The sequence below is a fragment of the Sciurus vulgaris genome, assembly GCF_902686455.1.
Source record: "Sciurus vulgaris genome assembly, chromosome: 7".
Classification (NCBI taxonomy): Eukaryota; Metazoa; Chordata; class Mammalia; order Rodentia; family Sciuridae; genus Sciurus; species Sciurus vulgaris.
The window spans coordinates 89818326-89832957 of NC_136467.1; the positions used below are offsets into that span (position 1 = coordinate 89818326).

Here is a 14632-nt window from a genome sequence, read left to right on the forward strand (position 1 = left end):
ACTGAAATTCTAAATCTATTTATTTCTGAAATAATCCAGGCACATTTTTAGGGGGAAAAGCCAGTCAAGTAGTAGATCTACAGCCACAGATACTCAGAGTTCACATCACCGTCCCCCTAATGTTTACAAGAATGGCTTATGACAATGCCATTGCAACACACAATGATCTATGGACATTTTAGAAGGTGAAGAGAAACACAACAAATGCTATCAGTGGGGCGACCAGCGAACCTCTTACTTTTAAGTTTCCTCAAAATATTTGCAAAAACTGACTCACGTGACCCTCACCACCACCTTGTTTCCTTTCCTTTTCCATTTCTTGTTTCAAAATGCAAAGTACACATTAGCTATCAGAGAACCTTTAACAGTGATGATGGCATTCGAGGAGTGAGCAAGAATAAATTCTAATATTATGACAAAAAAAAGTTCTTGGAAAAAAATGAGAGGAATCTGTGGCAGCAAGCATTACCATTTGAGGAGGCTAAATTAAGACATTAAAATGTTTTTGTGAATAAATTTTAAGATATAATTTTTCCTCAAAAAATAAAATATCTCTTAGATGCTTGAAATCATTCTTTTATGATATGAGGATAAGTATGATTCCTAAAGAATTCTGCACATTATGACATTCAACGTTAAGACATTAAAGCATTTTCAGTTCTTCTGTCTCTCTATGCAGATCATCAGCCTGATTAATATAATAATCCAAAGGTCATGGTTTTAGCACAAATATATCTCCTACTCTTTCATTTCTTAATCTTTTACTTATTTTTCTTCTATTGCTTGAATAACCATTCCTATCATTTATAGGTGCCTTTCAGAGAAAATCCTTTCAGATGAAAATTAAGACCTTCAAGCTTTATAAAGTTTTCTGGAGCCTTTCTGACATCAAGACTATTGTCACCTAGTCCTTTCTTTCTTATTTTGCACTAGCAATTTTAGGATTGGGGTAATATATACTGGTATGCTATAGCACCCTTTCCATTGCTGAATTACCTGATTTCAGAGTAGGTAATGAATAAAATGATTTATCAGTATACAAACATAATTTTAATGTGGGTTCACTTTAAATCCAAACAAACAAAAATCCTATCATCATTCTTTAATCCCCCTTCTCCTTCCAGTTACTAACATTTTTGAAAAGTCTTCTCAAGGAATTAGCTATACACCTGCTGCTCTTCTTCCCTTCTGAACTAATCTGAGTCACATTTGTCTCTACCACTTCACTAAAACTGCTTTTCATCATGCCACCAATCTAGTAGAGAAAATAACCAACAGATAATGGCTTTATTGATCTGGAGCACATTATCTAGTTTTGAATTTTAACAACTTTTTTTTAGCATTTGTATATATATTACACGCACACATACACACACATTTGTGCATATAAGTACATGAGTTTCTCAGATTATCCTTAGAACCACCTTGTCATTCTGTTGGTTTTTCTAATAAGTTCAGTAAAACTTCAGAACTTGCTATTTTTTCTGATAATCATGTTTCAATTTTGAGAACTATGTTTTGATGGGGTGGAAGTCCCATTAAAGAAGTTCAAATGGCCTCCCCTCTGCAGTTAATTAAATTGTGTTGTCTTCACAGGCTCAGGTCTCCAAGAACAGACTTGCCTTTTCTTAGCCTAGATTTAATCTTAAAAGGTAACAGAATGGTTTGCTGTTTATGTTTTTTTGTTTCTTATTTAAGTTTTTAATGTGTGTTTTATTTTTGTTATGTTTGTTTCTATTTCTGTTTGGCAAGTTTGGCTGTGATTTTGTTTTGCTTGTGCCTAATAATACACTCCCAACTAGCATCATCAACAATAGGGAATCTATCTGCAGATGCAGTCTGTTTGGATGGCAGACATCAGGATATGTTGAAAGTCGGGTGGCAGATGACAGAAAAATCTGGTGTGTTAGTCTGTTTGCCTGTCTGTTTGTTTGCATACTATTCCAGGAAATGTCTTGCACACACTGAATAAAAGCACAGTCCATAAAGTGTGGGGTTGGGTTAGGTTTCCTTGTTAATTTTGGTCCTATGGCTGAGTGGTAAAACTGAAACTTCTAGTACTCTTTACTAAAAATAGATTTTCAATTGGTGATAAAAAATCTCTTACTATGTGTATATTTTAGGGATAGCTATCAGAATGGACAAATATTAGATCCCAATGTATCTCATATTTAACAGGGCTCCTATTCTGAATTGATCTATATAGATTAATCAGTTCCTTTATGATTCCACTGTGAAGAAAAGATCCTCAGAAAAGAAACTAAACTTGTAATACTTTGAATGTTTATAAGAAAATCTATCCTTAAGAAATTGCTAACTTAGAAGAACTTTAATATAAGAATCTAAAACCCAAAGTACACATATCCAAGTAGTCTGATAATTTTAGCTGAAGGGAATTATGAAAAACACCATAAGATTTCACTTCACATGTACTAGGATAATTATAATAAAAGAAACTTTAACAAGTGTTGATGAGAATCTGAAAAAAATTGGAACCCTCAACAATGCTGGCTGTAGTGTAAAATGATGCCAATGCTTTGGAAAACACTTTGGCAGTTTAGTTAAGTTTAAATATATTGAAACTCAGAGTTACCATGTGATACAACAATTACTTTTAAAAGTTAAACATAAAGTTACCATATGACCCAATAAATCCATTCCTAGGTATATGTACAAGATAACTGAAGATGCATAGCTCCACAAATACTTAGATATCAATACTCATATCAGCATTATTCATAAAAGTTTAATAAAGTGAAAACAACCCAAATGACCACTCAACTGATGGAAAAATAAAATGTGGTACACCCATATTCTAGATCAATAACCATAAAAAGCAATGAAATACTGATCAACATTACCAACGTAGATGGAAGTTGAAAATATACTATGTGAAAGAAGCCAGAAATAAAAGCCTTTGTATGGCACAATTCCATCTAAATGAAATGTCTCAGAGTCAAATCTTTAAAAAAAGATTATAGATCAGTGGTTGCTGATAGCTAGAGAAGGAATTGAGATGATTGTTTATAGGTACAGGTTTCTTTGGGGGGATGAGAATTAAGTTATGTAATTAAATAGTAGTGATGTTACCCAACTTTGTGAATCATCGTATTGTGTGCTTTTTATGGGGGTTGCTGGTGATAGAACTCAGTGCCTTGCATGTGCTAGGTAACATTCTATCATTGAACTACATCCTAAGATCTTTTTGTTTTATTTAGAGACAGGGTCTCGCTAAGTTGCTGGCTTTGAATTTGTGATCCTCCTGCTTCACTTTCCCAAGAAGCTGGGATTATAGGCATTTGCTACTGTGCCAGGCCTGGATTATATATTTTAAAAGTGATTTTCTTTCACTCCTGGTGATTAAATCCAGGCCCTTATGTGTGTTAGGTAATCACTCTACCACTGGGCTATATGTCAAGATCTTTTTAAAATTTATTTTGAGACAGAGTCTTACTGAATTTCCCAGAATGTCCTCAAACTTGAAGTCTTCCACAGCCTCCTGAGCAGCAGGGATTACAATAGCAAGCAAGTGTCATTACACTCAACTTTTAAAAAAAAAATTGTCTTTTCCTAGATTTTGTCAGTATAGCATACATAACCACACAACTTTATTTCTGAAGATTGAGGTTGGTTTTCTCATGGACAGACAGGTTAAGCTGGAATTTCTTCCTAACACCTATACTTTTTTATTTAATAGATAAGCTGACATTTCTTCCATAAATGTTTTTAATATTATGGAAAATATTAAATGATATAATAACTAAGTTGAACTATAATTCTAAAAAAATCCTCCATGATGAGGAGTAACCTGAGTTTGTTGGAATGTGCTTTTTCATATGTAGAACCAACTCTTATAAAGTCAGCACATGAAAGTGGCTAAGCATTTGTCTTGTGGATTACAGGACCTTAGAATTACAGGTAGAAAGGAAGGTCTACCCTGAACTTTAGCAGAATTTTGGGAACCTCATACTGTAGTGGAAGGGAAGCCTGGTGGCAATTAACACTTTAGACCACACTGTAAACTATATGTATAAAGATACAGCGAAGGCAAAGGTAGAATAAAATCTATACACATTTAATAAAATTGAATATGTCATCAGTATTGTCATTATTATTTTATATATTTTTTAAGAAATAAAAAATACTTCTAAGTGAACTATAACATGCCATTAATGGTAAAATACATACTCATTTAGATGGTAGGATAAAACAAATATTGTATATCTTAGAATCATAAGATGGAAATGGACAAGAAACTAATTTCAAACCAACAGTTTTAAAAAGATTGATTAAAAATTAAAACATCATAAGCTCACTTTCTCCAACATACACTAAAAAGACTTTTGCTATTTAGAGATATTCAAGTGATGGATCATATAAGACAATCAATCTACACTTTTAGTTGCCAGATTTGATCTGTTATTCCAAAGTAAGGGAGCTGGCATGAAATTCTGAAACAGGATGAAAATATATGGGTCTCAAATGTCTAATTTCATAATGTTAGAAGAATTTCTGGAAATACCTGAGGGGCTATGTGAAGATGTGTACATTCTTAAATTAGTGACAAATTCAGTTTAAGAAATATTACAATCAATTTTAATATATATTCAGTTCATCCAAGAAACCTAGAGGTCTATCATGTAAACCTAAAAGGGGAGAGGTAATATAAGGCATATTAACAGGAACTAAAATACACCCAGGTTCACAATTCTGTTTATAGTATTGCTAGTCCTTCTCATTAGTTTGGATCAATATACAAGTTACTAATCACACATAGAAGATATGAACAGAAACTTTCTGGTCTATATTAAAAGGCCATTCTCAGTATTCTATCTCATAATTTTCAGACGTTATAATACAAGAACAGAGGATTGATAACCAAGATGGTATCAAATGCTCCTATAGGTGTCTGATAGAACTAGTGTGATAACAAGCATCAGTTAAAACTGAGGAACATGTTCAAATAAGACCACTGTTTATATCCAATCCCTTCAAATAGTCCAGAACTTCAGAAGCCATAGTCTGTGTGTAATTTGTATTGAATCTCACTCTAACGAATATACATGTGTTGATTTTTATGTGAGGTTCTAAGTAGTCTTCAGTGTTGTAGTCTTACACATATTTTCTTAGTTTATTCCTAGGTCTTAGATTTATTTCTAGATGGTTCATGTTTTAAATTATATTACATTGATGGCATTTTGTAAATTTAATCACCAGAGGTTTGTTATTTGTAAATAAAAATAAAATTATTTTCTGTATGGTGGACTTTGCATCCAATGAGTTTGATAAATTCATAGATTACTTCTAACACCTGTTTTGCAAATCTTTTTACTATATGTATAATCATATAAACTGTAAATAATAATGGTTTTAATTAACTTCCGATCTTTAATGCTTTATTTCATTTTACTATATTTTCAAATTGCCAGGTCTGACACTGGCTGGCCAGAAGGATCATCTGAATACTGTTCAACAGAATTTGTAAAAGTGGCCAATGGCCTTACGGAGAAAGAATTAAATCACTATTTCACTATTAGGAACAATGTTATTTGTAAGATTATTTCAGATAACTTTTAATCTCATGTTAAGAATATTCTCAGTTTGCTAAGGGTTTTTTTTTTTTTAAGTCATAAAAGCATGTTAAATGCTTTTCACTTACTTAACCAGAATAATTAGGTATTAGGAATCTATTGAAATAAACATGATTTCTTTCATCCTATAATGCATTATATAAAGAGAATATAAACCAATCTTGTATGTACGGAGCAAAATCCAAACTTTTTTGGTCCTAATGTCTTCTAATCTATTTTCTCTCTCTGTTATATATACACATATATATGTATTATATATATAATAGTTACTATATGTATGCTATATAATATATATTTCACATTATATAGACTTGCTACTTACTTTTCAATTATCCCATGTGCTTTCTCTTTTACTACTTCTTCTTGCCCACCTAGGTTAATTAGGTATTTTTATTACTCTACATTGTTCCACTATCAATATCTGAGTTGCAAATTCTCCTATTATTGAAAAGATGACTAAAGATTAAAATATGCACCCTGACTTATAATCTTATTTAAATTAGAAATTTTTACCATTTTCAGAATAATGCAAGAACCTTATAATTATTTTAATTCCATTTAAAACCCTTTTCACTTTTCATACAGATGTTTTTACATATTTTTACTTTTATATTAGCTTTAACTACCACAAAATGTTATCATTATTAACTTTTCCCAGTGTTGGTTTTTCTTCAAGTTTAGTGCTTCCAATAAAAGACTTTTTTCAATGTGAAGAACTCCCATTAGTATTTTTCGTAGTGCAGAAATCTCTTAGTTGATCTATCTATCCATGCATTCCTTTACTTATTGTCTGAAAGATGTTTTTGCTGGGTAATTAAACTTAAGATTATAAGTTGGAGGTTTTCATTTTTTCTTTTCAGTCTTCTTTCCTTCAGTTAACTCTATTGAATTTTGGGATTCATGGTATCTGATAAAATTTCAGCCAAAGTCTTATCCTTACTACCTCGAAGATAATATATCTCTTTTTAATCCTGTGACTCTTTTAAGAAGTTTTTTCTTCAGTTTTCTGTACTTCAAACATGATATTGTTATATTTTCTTCTCTTCATATACTGTGATATACTGTGGGGCTTTTAAAGTGTTTTTTTTTGTTGTTGTTGTTGGTGTTGTTGGTGTTGTTTGTTTTTGTAATGTGATGTCTTAACAGTTTTTGAAAATTCTCAGTCAAAATCTCAGTATTCAGGTATAGTTTCTGTGATTTCCTCTCTTCTGGGGCCCCAATCAAACCCTTTCAACAATTCCACATCTTACTTTCTCCTCCAACTTCTTTCTTTTCTCTGTATTGATTTATAGTCTTTCCACTGACCAGCTAAATCCTATTTTTCTGTTTATAATATTCCATCAAAGATATGTATTAAATTATTTTTGTATTGCTTAATTTTGTAATTATCATTTAATGTTTTAAAAAACTGACTCCAAGTTGAGTATAGTGGTATATGCCTATAATCCCAGCAGCTCAGGAGCCGAGATAGGAAGATCACAAATTCAAGGTTAGCCTTAGCAACTTAGCTAGACCTTAAGCAACTAAGTAAGACCCTGTCTCAAAATCAAAAATTAAATAAATAAATAAATAAAGGACGTGGCTCAGCAACAGAAGTGCCCCTGGGTTAAATGGCCAGAACCAAAACCAAAACCAAAAAAACTGATTCCAGGTCTCTGATAAGCACATATGTTCTCCTATAGTTTCTTGATCATATTAATCATGGCACTTTAAAGTCCCTATCTGCTAACTCTTGTTACTTTTCAGTCAGTCATTAGTTTTTCTTTTTATATTGCCAAATGCTGTGGATGAAACCTGCTAAGACTCTGAATGGTATTTTCCTCCAAAAAGGGTAAATTTTTTCTTTGTTGACAGATGGATTTCATCTTCTTTCTGTGTAGAGTTGGTTTAAAGTTTGGCAGTGTTAATGTCACTCCCAGAGTTTGGTCCTTCTCAGATTTGTACAGGAAACTGAAGGTGTTTATCAGGCCCCTCCAACTCTGTGGGACTTGGAGTCCAATATGTCTCCCAGGCACCCTGCAGCTGCTGGAATCTGCCTGGCTCCACAGCCTTCTAGCAGCTGGCTTTTTGGTTTCTTGGAATCTTTCCCTGAATGTGCTTAAACCACTAGTCAACAAATTACTTTAGGGGAATCTGGCAAAATTTGAAGTCCTTCACTCATAATTTGTACTCAGTCATTTCAGTTACTATTCTCTGCCTGAGCTCTGTTTTTCATGCCACCAAATTGGAAAGTACCTTCAGAGAAAACTGGGGTAAACTTAGCACTTACCTTATGTTTTTCCCCTTTTTCAAAAACTGGAGTTCGTCAAATTTCTGCCTGTTTTGTTGCTCTCAAAAACCTTCCAATAGGTTTTTGTTTATTGTTCTCATTTGTCTTTTGTAGTTTTATACCTGGGAAGGTTAGTCCTATACAAGCTGTACTGCCAGGCCTGGATCTGTGAGACTGTCATATTATTGCTTATTTTTTAAATAATGACAGAAATATCAAACCTGTTACATTGTTTTCAAAATCTTCATACAGTTAATAATGAAGATGCATGTGTTATAATTGTGCTACAGCAATTCATTTTTTTGCAAACTATGTTCAACAACTCATGCCTCTTCCATTGATTGCTATGTAATTCCCCAGTGTCCTGCTTCTGCCACAGATTGGCGGACCTGGGATGCTTCTGCTACAGTCCATGGTGTTTGATACTCAACATGGTGTTGATACTCAAGGTGTATAAACATGTTTCAAGGTGTTCCAGGACTAAATACTTTTCCCAGTTGTCACAGATTCTAGCTAGGCAGTTTTGATTGGGTTTTCAAGGTGTTGACATTTACTTCAGAAAACTGAACATTACTATTCAATATCTGCTTCAAGTAATCACCTATTTAGGGTATTTCCACTTACTTTGGTCTAAATTATACTGAATTTAAAAGCTGTTTTTATACCATTTGTAATTTAGGGATGTTCCTGGCTCCTAATTTCAATTAAAGGATGTTTTTTGTTATTTCTTACAAATTAAAGGGGATTAAAACATTTGTCATTTGCAATCTTAAATCTGTAGTTATGAAGTCTGTCTGGAAAGTAAAAACAATAGGACTTGACTTATGTGAATTTGTATGCTCAACTATTGCCCCAAAAGGATGAGTATGGATTCATGGTAGGAGAAGAGAGATGAAAAATCTTAGATAATGCAATGGTTAGTGGTCCTCCAAAGGATCACAGAGCAGATAAAGTGAACCCATGGTATTAAATTTCAGATGGGGAGGGCAATCAGAAAAAGAATATCGACAGGTTCCTTATGCGGTTGATAACTAAGAGAGAGGAGAGAGAGAGAGAGAGAGAGAGAGAGAGAGAGAGAGAGAGAGACAGAGAGACAGAGAGACAGAGAGACAGACTGAGAAACACTGAATTAAAAGGAAGATTGGGGAAAGTGAAAAATTAAGGTTTTTAAATTGGGAACTGAATAAATAATGGCATGGAAAGAATATCATCATTCTGTTCATATACTAAACAAGCCAATATTACATTTATATTTGTTCTGAGAAATGTTTTTTAGAAGTCCTAATAACTACAGAAGTTGAAAATATATAGTCATGTATAGTCCAATATAAATGCTAGTATAAACACACACATACATATACACATATGTCACATAGACATACATAGAGGTTTTTAAAAGTTGGTGTATAATATCCAGTGAAAACTAAAACATGAAAAAAAATTCCCAAACAACATATGGATCATAAATTGTATAAGTGACTTACAAATGATGAAGTCTTAAAATTAAAGATAAGTACACACAACATTTTCTTAATTTATCTATTATAGCATACAAAGGAACAAAAAAGAGTAATTATTTTGGATGATTTAGGTAGCTATGAAAATATTTCCCTAATTATAGGAAACCAGCATTTATGTCTTCTCGAGGTCTCTGCCTTCTTGATTCTGCTGCATATGTAATATGTATTAAGTTAACAAATGTTAATTAATCTGTGATCGGTTACCACACCTATGCTTTAAGACAACCTAATTGAGATCAAGGTAATAATATACTGAAATGAGTAAAAAAAAAATATAGCTCTAAATGATAATTTTCTAAATAAACAAAATAATAAAGGAAAAACGTTCTGAAATTTTTACCACACTGCATTAAGTTTAGAAGATAACAAGAATGGTATAAAGTCTATTAACTGTGAAAGCTGAAGCAATGAGCCTGGAAATAAAATATATTTTTCTGGACAATCCACATCATTCTATGTAAAACTAAAACTTCTGGAAGAGAGTGAAAAGTATTTCATTTACCTCAAACACCAAAATACACAGCAGGAAAACTGACCAACTGAGACCTGTATACTAGTTTTCTTTTTCTTTAAAATTATTGTTGTTTCTTAGTGTAGTATTCTGAAGACTCATAATATTTTATTATCTTTCAGTCAAATTATGATGCTATCTGAATTCAAGAAAAGTTTAAAATTAAAAATTAGAACTAGATCTCATATTTTACCTTTTTCCCTAAAAATCATGGCACTAAAATTAATTGTGCCAGATTCTGACTTGCAATTATGTTTTTAAAGCAGCAATTACTGTGCTTTCTAAAAATAAGCTATTCTGTAGACCTTTGATATGTAAAACAATATTAGTAGAACTGCTTTAGTTGGAGTTGCTGGAGTACTGCAATCTAATTGTTCTTATCATCCTGTGGCATTTTCTTTTTCCTCCATGGGTACTTTTCCCTGTCTCTAAGTAACTCTAATAGTATCAAGGCAAAGCTGACCAAACCAAAGATTGGCATCCAGGTTGAGAGCAATCTATAGGAGAAGGCTGGGAGACTTGCACTGTCTTGTCATGGGATATCTGATTGCATGATGCTCTTCATTCAGTTATCACTAACAGCTCTCTCTCTCTCTTTTTTTTTATATTTCCATAGCATGATTTTAAAATATAATGATATCTGAGATTACACTTACTTTAGTTGACATGAATTGCATCATATATAGAAAAAGTTATCACCTTCAACTTAAAAAAAAAAAAAGTAAAGGTTAAAAGGTGGCACACTTTTAAAATACTTGGTGGCCAAGGAAGGGTATATAATAGAAGTTGCAAACCATGTGCATGTTCTCATAACTTCAAATGTGAGGCCACATGAAAGACAGTACATCTGTTAAATTCTATAAACTGTTAACAAAAAAAAGGGGGGGAAGCTTCAACACCCCATCCCCTAGTATTCTGAGTATTAAAAGCATAGCTGAAATATTAGGATTTGAAATCTGATACTGCCCACGTACAGTAAGTAGCTTTCTGACATTTCTCTCCAGCTGTGGAGAATCTCTGCACTGTCATCAGGTACAACAAAGGAGCAAACCCATGTCCCAGTGTTCACTTTTAACTTGGGGACGCCAGAAAAAGAACCTAGATCAGCACTCCGGCTGCCAGCCTTCTCAAAGGCCTCGGAGGAGAGGAGACAGACTCGTGGACAGCCTGTGTTTAATAGTGGGAAGCTCTGCAGCCCTTTTAAGCTGGTAAGTCTCCCCCCTTCACCACCAGCCCAGGCTGCCTTTTCCACAGCTGGAGAGACTTCTCCACTAGAGCAGGACCGTTCTTCATTAATCTCGTTGGAGAGCTTATCTGCATTAAGGTTGCAAAACACAGATAGCCACCACAAATTAGGTCAAATGACTGATCAAGTTGGAACATCTATGAGATCAAATTCTAGTTTATAATAAAGTGCCTAGAAACACATTTATACAACAGACCATAGTAGCTGAATTCTTCACAAGTGTCTTTATGGGCACGTGAAACTATTTTTTTGCATGTGTACATTCACATAAGAGAGACCAGTCTGATTGATCTGAGTCATGTACACTTAAAAGGACAAACTGGTTAATCGTGCAAGTCTGTCTGCAGCATAACAGTGACTGTGACATGGATCCACACAGCACTAGCCATGGGTGCACTCACCAACATCACCATGAAAAAAATACTGTATTTGGTGCAGTATCTGATTTTCAAGTGTTAGTAACTTGACCACTAAAAAACATTTTGAGCAATTTCAAAAAAAGACAAACACAACTTAAAAAAAAATCCAAAGCTGGTAATAATCTATATTTTCAAATCAAAACAGAAGCTAGACTGTGAACGATATACACAAATTGCAGTAGACCTAGAAGCCATGATTCAGCCCAACTGTAAGGCCAAGTTACAAACACCTAAACATAAGGATTTAAAATAGTGTTCCTTTCAATATTAAATCATAACAGCACAAAAGAAAAACCAGTATGCTGTGAGACAACTATTTCTAATAACTGATGATTTATTGGTTTAAAAAATCATTTCACTGTTGCAAAATAGTGATCAAAAGAAATTAGCTTACAAAAGGCTTCTAAAAATAGTTTGAGAGGTGGGGCCTGCCTATTATGTAAAACCCTCAATTTCTTTAATTTTCACTAGTTCATCATTTTTTTCCAGAGCAGTATTATTCACTTGGTATCTCAAACACATGTAAGAAGGAAATTACAGGTTTTCTCCACCCACATTTGGGCCATCACTGATATGCCCACAGGCGGTCCTTGCGGACCAGGGACTTCACTGTCATTGTACCACAGCGTATTCAGCACTCACTAGAAAACATGTGACAGCATCTTAATCTCAGCCATCCTTCTACACTTTGACTTTTAATTTCAACATTCTCTGAGTCCCCAGAATCTCTTCCTCAGTTTGAGCTACATCTACCTTTCCCCACACCTTAGTTCTCCATTACCTAGCTTCCATTACTCCTCATGACTTAAACAGTTCCATTTTTGCAGGAGTATCCTTCTTTCCAGGGAGTTTCTGAGCCTTCAGCTACCTTCATCTACCCCTTTCGTGTTCCTGATTGCTATTTTTTAAGTACAAGAAAAGAATGAACCTCCAGTTCAAGACACAAATTGCATGTGCTGTCCTGGCACTGACTCTCTAACTTGAGATAAAGTCTCTAAGATTGTGATTCTTTTTACTTTTCACGAAAATCTACATTTTTCCTATGTATTAATTCATTTCCTTTTTAAATAAATAAAATTTTTAAGTGAGTATATTTTTTAAAAAATCAGGAAAACAGTAACACTTCAAATATGAAGAAATAGAAATTTTTGGCAACGTGGTAGGTGACGTATTCTAAAAAAAAAAAAAAAAAAAAAACTTTCATTCCCAAATGACTAAAAATGATGGAATGATGGTAAGATTGCAAATAGACTCAGTTAAAATACAAATTTGAGCACACAGGAAAGACAGACATACCCCTTAACCAAAAGAGCAAGAAGGAGTTGAAAACAGGCTGGTAAGCAGACCATGAATATCTTGGGAGATTTTGCAGATGAGTTTAGAGTTGTGGTCTGTGCTCTGTGAGAAGTTAGAGACAAAATCCCTGCCTGAGCCATATCCTTAAAGAAAAATAAGAAAAAGCATGTGTCTCAGTCAAAGAACTAAGTCTAAGAACCCTCACTGGTGGAATTTCTAATGAATCATTTTTCAGGAAGAAGAATGATCCCAGAATGAAAGTCTAAGATATATCAGGAACAGTTGCAGGGTGCGGGGGAGAACAAAACTAGAAAATATGTGGGTCAATACAAACATTTGAAATAAAAACAGTAGGCAATAATGGAAGAGAGAAAACAACGTATAATTAAAACACAGGAAAATATATAAATGGTGGAGGACTATCAGTAGAACTAAAGTGTATGATAGCCATATTTTTTCCTCCCTAGGAGTGAAGAAAATTCATTAACTTTAAATTTACTACTTAATTTTAAATATAGTACTTAAGACACTAAATTAGTCAGTAAAACTTAGAAATAATATAGTTTTAGAGTAATGAAAGGGAGAAATTAAAAAAAATTCCATTAAATACCAAATAGGAAAGAGGGAAAAACTAGAATAATAAGAAAAATTGAAAGCCAAAAATAAGGTTGCAGAAATAATTCCAAATCCATTGGAAAATCAATATAAACAAAAATTAATATAAGCCAGAACAGTACATATTAGAGCTTGTGAAGTTAGAAGAAAAAGATTAAATCCAACCAAATGTTGTTTTCAAGACACAAAATCGACACATTAGTCACAGGAAGGTTGATATAAAAGATTGATATGTACGATTAGACTGAACACTTTTTAAAAGCTTCTGTCTCTGGAAGACAAACAGATGTAAAGAAAAAAACTCTTAGGGATAAAGAGATATATTAGGTGATGATAAAAGAGTTAAAATTTGGTGGAAGATAAGAGTTCTGAACTTGAACCTGATTATATAATCTTACATAAAGAAAAATAGAATAAAAAAGAAGTTAACAAATTCTCAATCATAGTTGAACAGATTTTAACTGAGCATTGTGAGTAAATATCAGATGAAATAGGCATAACATTAGTAAAGCAACAGAAATTTAGAACAACGTAAATGAGGTTCATGTATTGAAAACATAAATAACCATACGTTTAACAATTAGAGATATGCATTCTTCTCAAGCACTTCCATAATATTTGCAAAAATGATCAAAGGTCATAAATCAAACTTCAAAGACTTCAAATAATCAGTGCCAGACAAAACACTGATTACAATGCCAGTAAGGCAACCAAGTTAGAGATAAGTAACAAAAATCTATAAAAAATACTCCACACCTTCAGAAATTCATACTTACTTCTAGATAATTAATGAAAAAGGAAATACAATGTGATGCAATTTAAATATACGTAGAATTACACAAAAATGAACATGTTACAAATCAAAATTGGTGAGAGACAGAGCAATATTTCAAGAAAAAAGACAAATAATAATATTAGAAAATATAGAAAAATAATTTTATTCCTATAAAAGAACAGTATGCAGAAAATATGAAAAAAAGACACTTCGTGACAGCATCAAAAATACATGGTATGGAAAACTATCACAACAGTTACTCATGTATAAATTTTTTAGAGAACATTTTAAAACTTCAGTGAAAAGACATTAAAGAAAGTAAAACCTAATAAAGAAATATACAATGGAAGAACTCAATCTTCTAAAGATTCCAATTCCCTCAACTCAATT

The 14632-nt window shown here is 33.0% G+C and overlaps 1 protein-coding gene across 49 annotated transcripts in view; it reads right to left on the bottom strand.

Annotated features, from left to right (window-relative positions):
- The window catches only part of RIMS1 (regulating synaptic membrane exocytosis 1), a 469154-nt gene that overhangs the window by 71584 nt on the left and 382938 nt on the right, over nucleotides 1-14632 (bottom strand). The gene's annotated exons all lie outside the window — the stretch shown is intronic.